Below are 13,336 nucleotides of genomic sequence, written 5' to 3'. Positions count from 1 at the left end.
ACCTTTGCAAGACCAGCCTCACATATCCCGATGGCCTCCCATGGCAGATCAGAAGAAAGATGAGGGGGTAGGAGATCCTATCAAAATATTTCTTGAAGAAGCACTCGATTGACAAAGGAATGCAATGATGGACAGCATTGCGCAGATCCTTCAGCGGCTACCCAGAGGTGATGCATCGACTTCCAACAGCTACTTTGGAAATGCCACACCCTTTAAGGTATAGGTTAATTTTGAAATCCCCATCTTTGAGGGTCAAATAGATGCGGATGCCGTAGATAAACGGTTAAATCTATTAGATGGGTATTTTTCTGTTCATGAATTTTCGAGTCAGTAAAAGATTGTTTTGGCTCTTCTCAAAGCAGGCCTCCACATCAAGGACTGGTGGGAAACCTACTGCGAGCAGAAGGATGAAAGTATGGGCTCACTATTTTCAGCCACACCCACTTGGAATTCATCCCTGGACGCTATCAAGGAGAAGTACTACCCTGTCAAAATCTATGAGGACAAATACATAAAGTGGACCACGCTGCGGCAAGGAAGGGACCAAGATGTGCCAGTGTTCACCAACATTTTTCATACCCTTCGCACATAGTTGGGTATCAAATATTCTGAGCTACATCTGGTACTCAAATACTGTAGCTGCCTACACAGATACATCTAGGAAGAGATGGAGTTCCGAAACATCTCCTCACTCAGCACGATGTACCGATATGATGTCAAAATTGAGCAGAAGTTTAAATAGAAGAAGCGAGACTTTGAATCTGCAAATCCGAAGACCAAAGGACAAAGCCAAGGTGGGGTGACCCAAGACAACCCGTCGAATCCATAAGAAAAGAACAACACCACAATGTCGAAGAAGGACATAGGAAAGTGGTGTGAGTTCCACAAGAGTCCCACTCATAACACAAGTGAGTGTCGGACCAAGCAGTCGCTGGTGGCCGAGTTGAAGGCTTCAGAATCAGATGCATGTTCCGACCCTGAGTCAGAACCCGACAAGGGGAATGGCAAAGGGAAGAAAATCATTAATGCGGAGCCTAGCGTCATTATTACCATAGCCAATATCCAGAAGAATGAGCCCGAAGATCCAAAGGAGGGGGAGCGTCTTTTCCACTCACAGGTGTGGGTGAAGGGTTCGCTGCTATAATTCATTGTTGATAGTGGGAGCCAAAAGAACCTCATTTCAGCAGAGGTCATGAAGTGGTTGGGCCTATCGACTACACCACACCTGGAGCCATATAGTATCGAGTGGCTTCACCAAGGACGAGATCTCCGAGTTCGCCAACAGTGCTGACTTCCTTACAGCATCAAACCCTTCACAGATGAGGTATTGTGTGATGTTACACCTCTGGATGTTTGTGATGTACTATTAGGCCATCCATACTTGTGGAGACGACATGCTGTGTGTGAGTCAAGGCCTCATGCTGTCATTATTTTTTTGTTTAATTCATTATATAGGATACCGAAGGTAGCCCCACCTACCACCACCTCTTTGATCACTGCCAAGAAAGGCAGCAAGCTCATCTCTCAAACTAGGAAATTCATTTTTTGTCTGGTTCACTCCCAAATTAAGGGGAATATCATCACCACATCCATGACCCTTGCGAAGGGTTCCTCCACGCAACAGCAACAACAAAGGGATACGGTCATGACAAAACATAGGAACAACTTCTCCTCACCCATAGGGGTACCACCCAAGCTTCAGGTGGGCAACAAAGTCTGGTTGCATCTTAAAAAAGAATGCCATACAAGAGCCCATCAGAAGCTTCGACCACTCTGACATGGTCCTTACAACATTACCAAGGCTATGGGAAACAATGCTTTGGAACACAACATTCCTCCATTCATTCAATTGCACCGAGTACTCAATTTGTACCTCCCTCGACCATGCTTCCCACCATTACTAGACACATCCGAGATTGTAGAACAGCTCACCAGGGACCAAGTTTAATAGATGGAGGAACTCAACGCAATGGGGAGGGACCATTGCTTCTTAAGGGGGGAGGAATGATGTAGGTGGATGTTGGTGGCCACCCACCTATCCCACTTGGACCCCCACAATTGTCTCTTCCAGTTTTTTAGTTTCCTTAATTGTAGCACAATTTACTATTTTTAGCAGTTTTTCAGGTCCTGAACTTCCAGAGCCGTTTTGAGGCCTTAAACGACATTTTTTTGGAAATCTGGGAGCAACATGGGTCCATGGACTGATATTTCTCTTCCGAAAGTTGTAGTGCTCAGACAGATCTTTCTAACGAGCTATTATATGCGTCAAATGAAGATCGGGTGCCTAAGTTATGACCCCAGGAATTAAATGTACCAACTTACCCAAAATGGGGTCCAAAATTTGACATTTCATCTTCTAGGGTTAGGTTTTGGGATTTTAAGAGTTTTTCATTGTTTCTCAACAATAAATAAGCCTTCGAGCTTCATTGTAACACAGTTCAGAGGCATGTAACTACCACATCTCTTCTCAGAGATAAGCTACCATCGCCCTAGCTAGTATTTCCATTTCTGTTTGTAAGCATATTTCAGTGTTTTACATTAATGAAATGAAGTATTATTTCTGCTACATCTCTGTGTTTATGGTTATCTCTGTAATTTGTTGCGTTCTTGCTTAAATCCGGATCAATATGATAAAAAGCTGACAACATGGATTCAAGATTTCCTTCCACCTATTTACTGGGTGCACTAGAGGAGTTTATTGGTTACACTAGAGGAGGTTGAAGTCAGGTGAGCTATGGCCAGGCAAACCATAGAATCAACAGGGGGTGAGGAACTGTTCTGACTGGCTGCTACCATGGAGGAAGGCTCTAATATGAACCCTAGAAGGAGAATACCATCCATGGTGGCCAGATTTAGGCTAAGAGGAGTCTATGAGGACAACTAGAGCAGAAACCTAGCTTCCGCCACCTAGTTCTGTGGTACAACTGCCATTTTATTAACCTCCAACATCGCCATATGCAATTTTTTAATCATTTGTTTTTAAATTTTGTGATCCTTATCCCTGGTGACTAGGTATGTGTTCCCACCATTCTAAAATTCACCAGTTTTGTGATCTTTATCCCTGGTGACTACATATGTGTTCCGACCATTCTAAAATCCACGAATCTGTCCATCTGGGAATCTATATTTCTCAGGTTTGCAAGCTTCAAAGTGCAATAAGGTCAGATATTAGAAATGCCTTAACCATTTCTTTGTTTTCAAGTATCTCACTGCAAGCAAGAGAGTGATTTATCGGTTGCTGAAGGTCTTCAATCAACTGAGACTCACCCACTGACCATGTTAAGATTGCAGTTTCATTTAGAACATTTTGTGTGGCTGGTTAAACAATCAATTTAGCTAGCTCAAGAAACTACTAGTCATTTCTATTCATCTTTAAACTTATGAAACATTATGAAATATTCTACTATTCCAGTATGCTAAACAATTGTTTTACATATATCCAAATATTCTAAGTAATGATGATTAGTTTTTCTTGGACCTAGACTCTTAGTTTTTCTTAGACCCAGACCCGATAAGGACTACTGCTCCCTACAGCCCTTGTTTCTATAGCAAGCTAGTAGTTTATTGCTATTTTATTCTATTTTTTCTTGGGAGTTGGTTAATGGAAATGGGACTTTTTATTTCCCCTCCACTAAAGAGTGTGTTAATTCCACCCAACTCACTCTGGTTCTAGGCTGCACTCCATGTACAATATGAATAAACCAGCCACCATCGAAAAACCTCAGCGAATTATATGAACTCCACAACTTGGTGAAATAAAGGCCTATTCCATTCGTGTTAAAACGAATCCCTGACTTTTGAAAGCGGTTGTAAAAGTAAGCCTTTATAAAAGAAAACGATATCCAAACTACACACGTTAAGGAGTTAAAATAGTAACAAAGCACATTGCAATGCCATTTCACATAGTTTTATGCTTGTGAAAGAAAACCATATCAATAGGGGACATCTAAGGTCAATGGGAAGCCAAATGAAATGACATCGAGGAAAGACTCTAGAATAAGGAAGACTAAGTATCAAGACAGGGATAGATTTTCTTTGTGGCCATGAAATCACAGCTTACCGAAAGCAGTAGATTAGATTTGTTAGGTGCTTGCAAGTTTCCACTACTTACTTATTAATTAAATATCACCATGGCCATCCATTAACAATTTCGGCTCCCTCACCTATCACGGGTTAATTCATATGTCATGGAACTCTCATTCTTATCATCATCGTCTCGAGTTTTCCTCCCAAGTTCACGTCAAAATGAAAGCCAAATACAAAAGAAAAATATGGGTGGCAAAGACAAAATTTTGGAATTGGAAATCACGAGGTTGTGTTTGAACCTTACTAAATATGATTTGGAAATTAATTAATTTTCAATTTAATATATACATCACAATTCCCCGTCATCACATGCATAAAACACATGCCTTGAATTCCCACGGAATAAATTTACTGTGTTTTATCATTTTGTTGGGAAAGAAATACTTAATAAAGTAGGAGTTGTTACTTATTTTCAACAAGAAAAATTTTACTACCTTTACCATTTTATTTGAAAATAAATATTTAACTAGCACAACTACATTTGCCAATGTGGTTGATCGGCGTATATGAATTATATATACAACCACATTTTCTAACGTGGCTGATATATGCTGATAGGCTTATATCAATCACATTAATAATTATTATGTGTGTTTTTTTTAAAACCAACTATTTATGATTATTAATAACTATATAAATAATAATCACCATATTGTTATATATTTGTGCTTATTATTTAATATTATAATAATAATACAGTAATTATTATACTACAATAATAGTAATAATTATATTATATTGTATTGTTATTGTAAAAATATAATATAATAATTATGATATTATAACAATAATAATAATAGTAACAGTAATAGTAATAATAGTATTATTATTATTATTATATAATATAATTATTATTATTGTTTTTTTTTCCCCTGGGAAAAAGTCGTAATTTTCATTAAGTTAAGAAAATTACATTTTGCAGATGCCGAAGCATATTCATATGCAGGCTTTAGCCTGTCGAGTTCATTTTATAACTGCTATAAACAAAATATCTCCACGCAGGGAGCATTTCAAAAATAAGTCAAAACTATGTTCAAAATTATGGCTGGCTCTTCGCAGAGAGCAATATATACTGCTGAAATAAAACAAAAAGATGTACTGATTTGCTGTATCTACATACTGTAATAAGCAAAAAACTGCATGTGAATATAGGCTTTATAGCCCATCATTCCAATTGTTCATCAAAAGGGCGATGATAATACTGATAAAAAGTGCCGTCAACTTCCTCTTGGATCCACCAATCTTCACCTATTCTGTGCGCTGCCTCTTTGGAGAGCTGGTCTGCAGTGGTGTTTTGTTCCCTGTAGATATGATGACAGACAAAAGATTCAAATGAGGTGATCAATCTCTTTGCTTCGTCAAGAATATGTCTCAAAGAAAAAGCATGACAATGTGATGCATTATTGAGCCAATTGCAAACAATTTTGGAGTCACCAAAAATCTGTAAGTGTCTGCATTGTTTAAGGATAGCAAAATGAATTATGTGCTTGGCTGTGCTGAGTTCTGCAAAGTTGTTGGTGCCTCTGCCTAAATTGATTTGGATCTTGTAGCAATGCCTTTCGTCAATGTGGAGTATGGCTCCCCCCCCGCAACCATCATCTTGGGCTGAGCCATCGAAAAAAGCCCAAGGCTTTGATTTATCAATGGGTACAGGTCTAAGAGTTCTCGGTGGGGTGGAGTGGTCTTCATCAGGTAACAAATTATAATCAGCGACCGTGTGAAGAATGATCGAAGGCCAGTGAGGCATTTTAAGATTGAAGATAGATTGGTTACGGGCGATCCATATAGCCCAACAAACCAGCAGAGGCAGGTTCTTGGCCTTACCTGTATGCTCAAGGCACCAGTTAGACCATGCCTCCAGAAGGTTGTTCCCGTGCCAATCCTTCAAAAGCGGGATATGAGAAGATATTGACTGCCAAAAGGTAATGGTCGAGCTGCAAGATAGGAACAGGTGCTCTGTGCTTTCATCAGCATTAAGACATAGATGACAGCGGAAGGGTCCATAGAAGGACCGCTTCATGAGATTAGAACCTGTGGGTATTTTATCAAAAATAATATTCCACATCAGAAGTCTCGTCCTGGGTGCGGCCTTAAGTTTCCATATCGACTTCCAGGTGGGTTGTATGTCAGGGGGCTTATGAGGCTCCATGAGTCTGAGATATCCCAGCTTAGGAGTGTATACACCATGTTTTGCATGTGCCCAGATAATCTCATCTGGTCCCTCAGTAAGTCTGATTTGTGCTTGTGTGAGAGCAGTAGTATATTCCTTCCAATCGTTTATCCATTGGTTAGGCAGGTCTAGAGCTCTGGCGGATAACCAAGCCTGCTGGAGGAAAGAGGAGTTAGCTTGGTCACCAATGTGTTTGATATGAGTGATGCCTCTATCATGGAGATGATGGATGAGATCAGCTGGCAATCTGTGGGTGTTCCCACATCCAACCCAAGGGTCCACCCCAACACGCACTGCATTCCCTTCTTTTATCCGCCATGTGATGCCATCTCGAAGCAGGGGTATGGAGTCAATGACAGCTTTCCAGATGTTGGAGAATTGATGATTGTTTCCATGTCGAGTACAAATCCAATCTAATATGGATAGAGGCTTGATGTATTTTGAATATGCCACCCGGGTCCAGAGACTGTCTGCTGTGAGTAAGCTCCATCCGAGTTTGGCCGCCAGTGCTCTTGAGAATATAGCCAGTCTCTTTAAGCCCCATCCTCCCCAACTCTTAGGCTTAGTTATGGTTTCCCATTTTACCCATGCAAATAAACGCCCCGGCTGGTGTCCTTTCCATAGGAATCTGCAGCATATGCTCTGGAGCCTGTTCAGGATGCCCCTTGGAATCCAAGCAAGGGCCATCCAGTAGACAGGTGTGGCTTCAATTACAGCTTTGATGAGTACTAGTCTGCCCGCCCGCGAGAGGTATCTGTGGTACCAGACTTCAAGCCTCTTCTCCACTTTGGTAATATTAATTCATAATAATATTAGTAATACAAATTACCCCGATTGGTATGCTGGTCAACAATTGGGATAGCCTAGTCTTATTAATGATCGGTACCTCTGAAAATAGTACCACTACCCCCCACATGCTCAAGGCAATGGGTGCGACGACCCTTGACATGAATACATGTTGGGGTGGTGGGAAAGGTGGTGGGACAAGAGGTGAGGTGAGGAATAAAGGAAGGCAAGAGAGGAAAGCGGGCATCGTTGGAGTGCTTTCTTGTGGAGGAAGGTGGTATTGTAGTGGCTCGGGAGGGAGACAGAACCTAAGACATAAAGCTCGACGATGAACATCATTCGAACCTGGGTATGTTATTTGGTCTCACTCCTCGACTATAATTATGGTATGGTTGGGGTTTTGCTGGGGTGAGGGTAGGGTAAATAGGAAGAAGGTCTAGGGAGTAGGGAACTGCTGGTGGCAATGGGGAAGGCAATTGTTGGAAATATCCTGGTTCTGCATCCATATCCTTTGTCAGGTGGGTAATGCCTATGGTCGTTGGGGGATAATCTCATGCTGTTGGATTTGGATATACCGGGCTCCTTAAACTGTGCTTGGGGCAAGGCTAACTGTTGCAAGCAAATGGGTGAGGGCAATGAGATGGAAGAAGGGGGAAGGGGGGAGTAGTCGGTAAGCTGCATGGGAAGAAGACATTATCGTTGTAGGCAAAGCAAGTACTGGGTTAATTGGAATTCCTCTTGAGACGATGGAAAGGCCAGAGATCTTGACTAGAAATCTAATTGGGTGAAACTAAGAGGCAGCGCTATTACTCCTTGGGCAGAGGGGGAAAGGGACCCAATTTCTTCCTAGAAAATTGTAAGGAGAAGAAGGGGACTGTGTGAATGGCTTAGGTAAGGGAAGGCTAACCTGCATGTGAACGAAATTTATGAGGCTTGGAAAAGGGGATGGAAAGCTTGCTCAGTCTATGGACCACCCCATTTCCAGGTTCGATCTATGGACCACACCAGCTCAGAGGTCGTGAGAACAAGAGTAGAGGAGAAGCAGGGGGTGGCGCAAAGTGTTGGAAAAACAATTCAGAAAAGGGCCCAAAATGCAATGCTTTGTTTTGGTTTAAAAAACGTTGTTGTCACTAGGGTTTAGAAATTTGGGCATGGCTTGAACTGTGAGGGGAAGCATTCATTTAAGGAGAAGCCCTACGCCTAGGAAAGACAAAGAGCCAAGCACATCGGAACCTCGAAGGGGCAAGAAGTCAGTAGAACACCTTATCATTGAAGCAGCGGAGGCTTACCATGAGGGGACAGATGAAGGAATCTAGAAATTGTTAGAAGAGTGGGAGGAAGAAATAAAACAAGGAAGTGAGATAGAAGAAGACACGGATAACTAGAGGAATTTAGTGCTAGATCTAGGCAACACCCAAAGAATAATTACACAGTTCAAGGAAACTCTTTACCTCTATTCATTAATGAAGAGTTTATTAGGCAAAGCAATGAAAAATAATTTCCATGGGAATGGCAGTAACACTACAAGTTATGTTGAGTTACAAGCAAGATTTGCAAAAAATCCTCTTCCAGCTTCATAAACAAGACATCAGACTCGATAAAATTGACCGCCACATCCCTTTCATACTGGAATTGAATGAGATTCCTGAAGCATCAGCCAAGGATTTGACACCTGTTGAATCTACCTCGGATGAGAAGGGATAGACTCTTATATATGCATATTTTTGTTTTATGCGAATAGCTTTGAATTTTTGTTATGCAAATATCAGTTTAGATATATATGTAGTGGATGGACATGAAACAGAGACATATCTATCTTGGCTAGAGAGATTAAGACTTTATTATTTTTGGATGGCTTTCAATGCGAATAGGTGGCTAATAGACTTGGTTTCTCTTCAGGGCAAGTCAAGGCCATTTGGTCAATCTATGTGGCGTAAATTTTCCTTTGTTTAATAGAAAATGGAATGGTCATGCCAAGCTTAACAAAAAAATATTATTAATACTAATTAACAATAATAATCTTAATAACAATAATTAGTGTAGTAAATGTTTTTGATATACCCATAAGGCTTCATTTCTATCTATGACAAAAACCATTGATAAATATATAATAAAAAATACGATAACAATAATAATAATCTAGTACTTATTTTTTATAAATGTTAAATAAATAATTTCTTATTTTATTAAAAATAAATAAATTTTACTATTGCTTTTAGAAGAAATATAAATATTTTTATTTTATATAACTAATAATAATAATAATAATAATAATAATAATAATTAAGAGAATTCTTCGGCTAAAATCACATGATAGAATATTTGTCGACGCATTTCGAACCAACCAGTGTGGTTCATCGTCAGGACAAGTTGAAGGATCAGATCTAGAATGCATGTTTAAATAGTCAGAGCAGAACTTCCAATGGCTATAATTATTGACCATGTAATAGCTAAATGATTAACTAACAGCTATATTAGACGAGAAAATGGCTAGTTGGACCGGACACAGGGAAAAGGGGGCAAAACCAAATAGTAAATTAAGCTAAGGATTTTATCAAATTAAAAGTTAGTTACACTATTATTAAATTAAAAGTCAATTTATATTAAAGGTATATTAATTTAAGTATTAACCCTAACTACTAACCAGCTACTAAGGATTAATCAATTAATATCTTATCTTAGATTAAAATACTAATATTATTTTAATATTAAAATAATTAAATAATATTTAACTTAATTGTTTATTTAAATGGTTAAAATTTTTCTTTATTTTAATAATAAACATGATCTAAAGAAATTATTTTTTTTATAATAATTAAGTTGAATTAGTTAGTTATACTATTACTTATCCGTAATTCACGTGCTAGAAATAATTTATTTAATAATAACTAATAATAATTAATATATCTAATGAAGTTAATTGTGTTAACTTTATTTAAATAAATTTAAGGATATTATTAATATGATCTTATACTAGATCCTTACTATAATTATTATATTAATATTATTACTATTAGTGGTATAGGTTATTAATATCTTAGTAATCTACTAAGGACCTTAGTTACTAGATTTAGGGAATTAGTAAATGAAATGAATTTGTTATAGTTTTAGAATTAATTTAAGGGAAGGGTAACTAATTAACATAAATTAGTTATTTAAATACCTTAAACCATATAATTTAACCTTGAAGAAAAGGATTAAATCAAGCAAGGAAGAAGGCTAAAGAAAGAAGGTTAAAGATTAACAAGGGAAAAATTTCTCTAACTAGCTACTAAAAGAGGGAGAGCGAGGAAACGACTAGGAGGTGAGGGCTGGGATCCAGCATCTGCTGATCTTCCAACCATCATCTCTATTGATATTGCTTGGCCTCCTTTCGATCTCAATGGCTTCCCTAAATTTACGGTGGTGGAACTATGAAATTCTAGCAATGACATTGGCCTCCTCAATACAAACATGATGTTCGGTCTTCTTTGCATGCTCAACTAGTGCAGAAGACTTAGTTCTCCCATGCTTAAGATCAGTTGCATGATCACTGATTCTTTGATTAATGGAGCGTGCAGTCTCACCAATATAGGGGGTCCCATAGGAACAAGGAATAATATAGACCCCTTTCATGTCCTTAGGGTCGATAGGATCCTTCACTGATCAGAGGGACTTACGAATGGTGTTAAGGGGTCTAATGGTCAAGGGCATATTATGTTTCCTCAGAATCTTCACAATCCTGTGAGTGGTCCCTTGAACAAAAGGTAGATGGACCCCTGGGACACGTTATTTACATATTTTTTTAATCATCGAATTCTTGGAAGCTTTGAGGAAAGCCTCCTGACCCAGGTACTTGCTATAACCATTCTCAACAAAGACCTTGAGAATATGGGATTTATCTTTCTCAAAGTTCTTTTCATCAGAGATCCTTAGGGCACAAGTACCGAGAGTGTTGAGAACGCCCAACTTTTGAGAAGGGAAATGGTGGGAACTTGCATGGAGATATTTCTCAATATGTGTTTTCTTATGAAACACCTGATGGGAGAGGGAACCATCATTATTCTTAGAAATAAGAATATCTAGGAAAGGGAGGCAACCATCAACTTCCTATTCCATGGTGAATTTAATGGCGACGGACTAACTGTTAAGATGATGGAAGAAGAGATCTAACTCCTCTTGTCCATGTGGACAGATGACATTAGTGTCATCTACGAATCTTTTCCAAAGCTTAAGTAAGAGGCGAGAGCTTTGGATTCAAAATCTTCCATAAAAAGATTAGCAACGATAGGGGATAGGGGTGAGCCCATGGCCACACCACAGGTTTGTTCGAAGAACTCACCTCGCCCATATCCCCTATCGTTGCTAATCTTTTTATGGAAGATTTTGAATCTAAAGCTCTGGCCTTGGCTCACCTCTTATCTAAGCTTTGGAAAATATTCCTCTTCTTCCATCATCTTAACAGTCAGTCCACCGCCATTAAATTCACCATGGAATAGGAAGTTGATGGTTGCCTCCCTTTCCTATATATTCTTATTTCTAAGAATAATGATAGTTCCCTCTCCCACCAGGTGTTTCGAAAGAAAACACATATTGAGCAATATCTCCATGCCAGTTCCCATCATTTCCCTGCTCAAAAGTTGGCCGTTCTCAACACTCTCACTACTCGTTCCCTAAGGATCTCTGATGAAAAGAACTTCCAGAAAGAGAAAACCCATCTTCTCAAGGTCTTTGTTGAGAATGGTTATAGTAAGTACCTGGGTTAGAAGGCTTTCCTCAAAGCTTCCAAGAATTTGATGGTTAAAAAAGAACCTAAAGAACGTGTCCCAGGGGTCCATCTACCTTTTGTTCAAGGGACCACTGACGTGATTGTGAAGATTATGAGGAAACATAATGTCCCCTCGACCTTTAGACCCCTTAACACCATTTGTAACTCCCTACAATCGGTGAAGGATCCTATCGACCCTAAGGACATGAAAGGGGTCTATATTATTCCTTGTTCCTGTGGGACCCCCTATATTAGTGAGACTGGGCGCTCCATTAATCAAAGAATCAGTGAGCACGCAGCTCATCTTAAGCACAGGAGAACTAAGTCTTTTGTAGTAGCTGAGCATGCAGAGAAGACCAAACATCATTTTTGTATTGAAGAGGCCAACGTCATTGCTAGAGTTTCGCAGTTCCACCACCGTAAATTTAGGGAAGCCATTGAGATCGAAAGGAGGCCAAAAAATCTCAATAGAGATGTTGGTCGGAAGATTAGTAGATGTTGGATCTCAGCCCTCACCTCCTAGTCATTTCCTCCATCTCCCTCTTTTAGTAGCTGGTTCGAGAATTTTTTCCCTTGTTATCCTTTAACCTTCCTTCTTTAGCCTTCTTCCTTGTTTCATTTAATCATTTTCTTCATGGTTAAATTATATGGTTTAAGGTATTTAAATAACTAATTTATATTCTATTGAATTTATGTTAATTAGATACCCTTCCCTTAAATTAATTCTAAAACTATAATAAATTCATTTCATTTACTAATTCCCTAAATCTAGTAACTAAGGTCCCTAGTAGATTACTAAGATATTAATAACCTATACCACTTGTTAGGCCATGAATACGACCACTTTGTAACACTTATTTCATCCATTTTTACTCTTCTCTATTATATCATCTATTATAATTTATCATTTAAATCCATTTTATAAATGATTTATGCTCTTATGGATGAATATTATTTATTCTCCTTTATTTCTAATAAATTGATGATTATGCATGATTTTATCAATGATAGTTTTAATAAATCAGTTGTAACATTATTCACCATTTTTAGCCTCCAAGATAATTTCCAGATTGAAGACTTGATCATTAAAAGTGCCAACTCAGAAATTCGCTGGAATAAGAAGCGATGGTTTTGCGGTTGAGATTCTGAGCAAATGAAGCAGAATCTGGAAAATCTGGAACATGGGTTTTGTGCAGAACGGACCCAATTAACTTTTATTAAAGAACGGTTTGCCCAAATTCGGCTTGTATTGAGAGAAACGAAGGGTTCTTTGAGCACGATTTTCTCAGATTTATTGTTGCGGCCGTCCTCCAAATCTCAGCTGCAAAGCCAAATTCGCCTTGTTCTTGTTGATCAAATGGTTAGAAGCAAACCAATTTTCTAATAGGAATCATGTTGTACTTATCCTTATTGTAACTTCTCTATGATCTCTCTCTATTTAAATGAAAACAGAGATCAGAGATGGGGATGATTTGGGGAGATGAAAAATGATGGAAAAATGATGAAGAATGATGGTGGATTATTCATGATAGGGTAGGGATTGTTGC

Source organism: Pinus tabuliformis, chromosome 7 (assembly GCF_031772625.1).
Source record: "Pinus tabuliformis cultivar Carrire ecotype Pingquan chromosome 7, CPIR1, whole genome shotgun sequence".
In the NCBI taxonomy this organism is placed as follows: domain Eukaryota; kingdom Viridiplantae; phylum Streptophyta; class Pinopsida; order Pinales; family Pinaceae; genus Pinus; species Pinus tabuliformis.
This window is presented reverse-complemented; position numbering follows the sequence as displayed.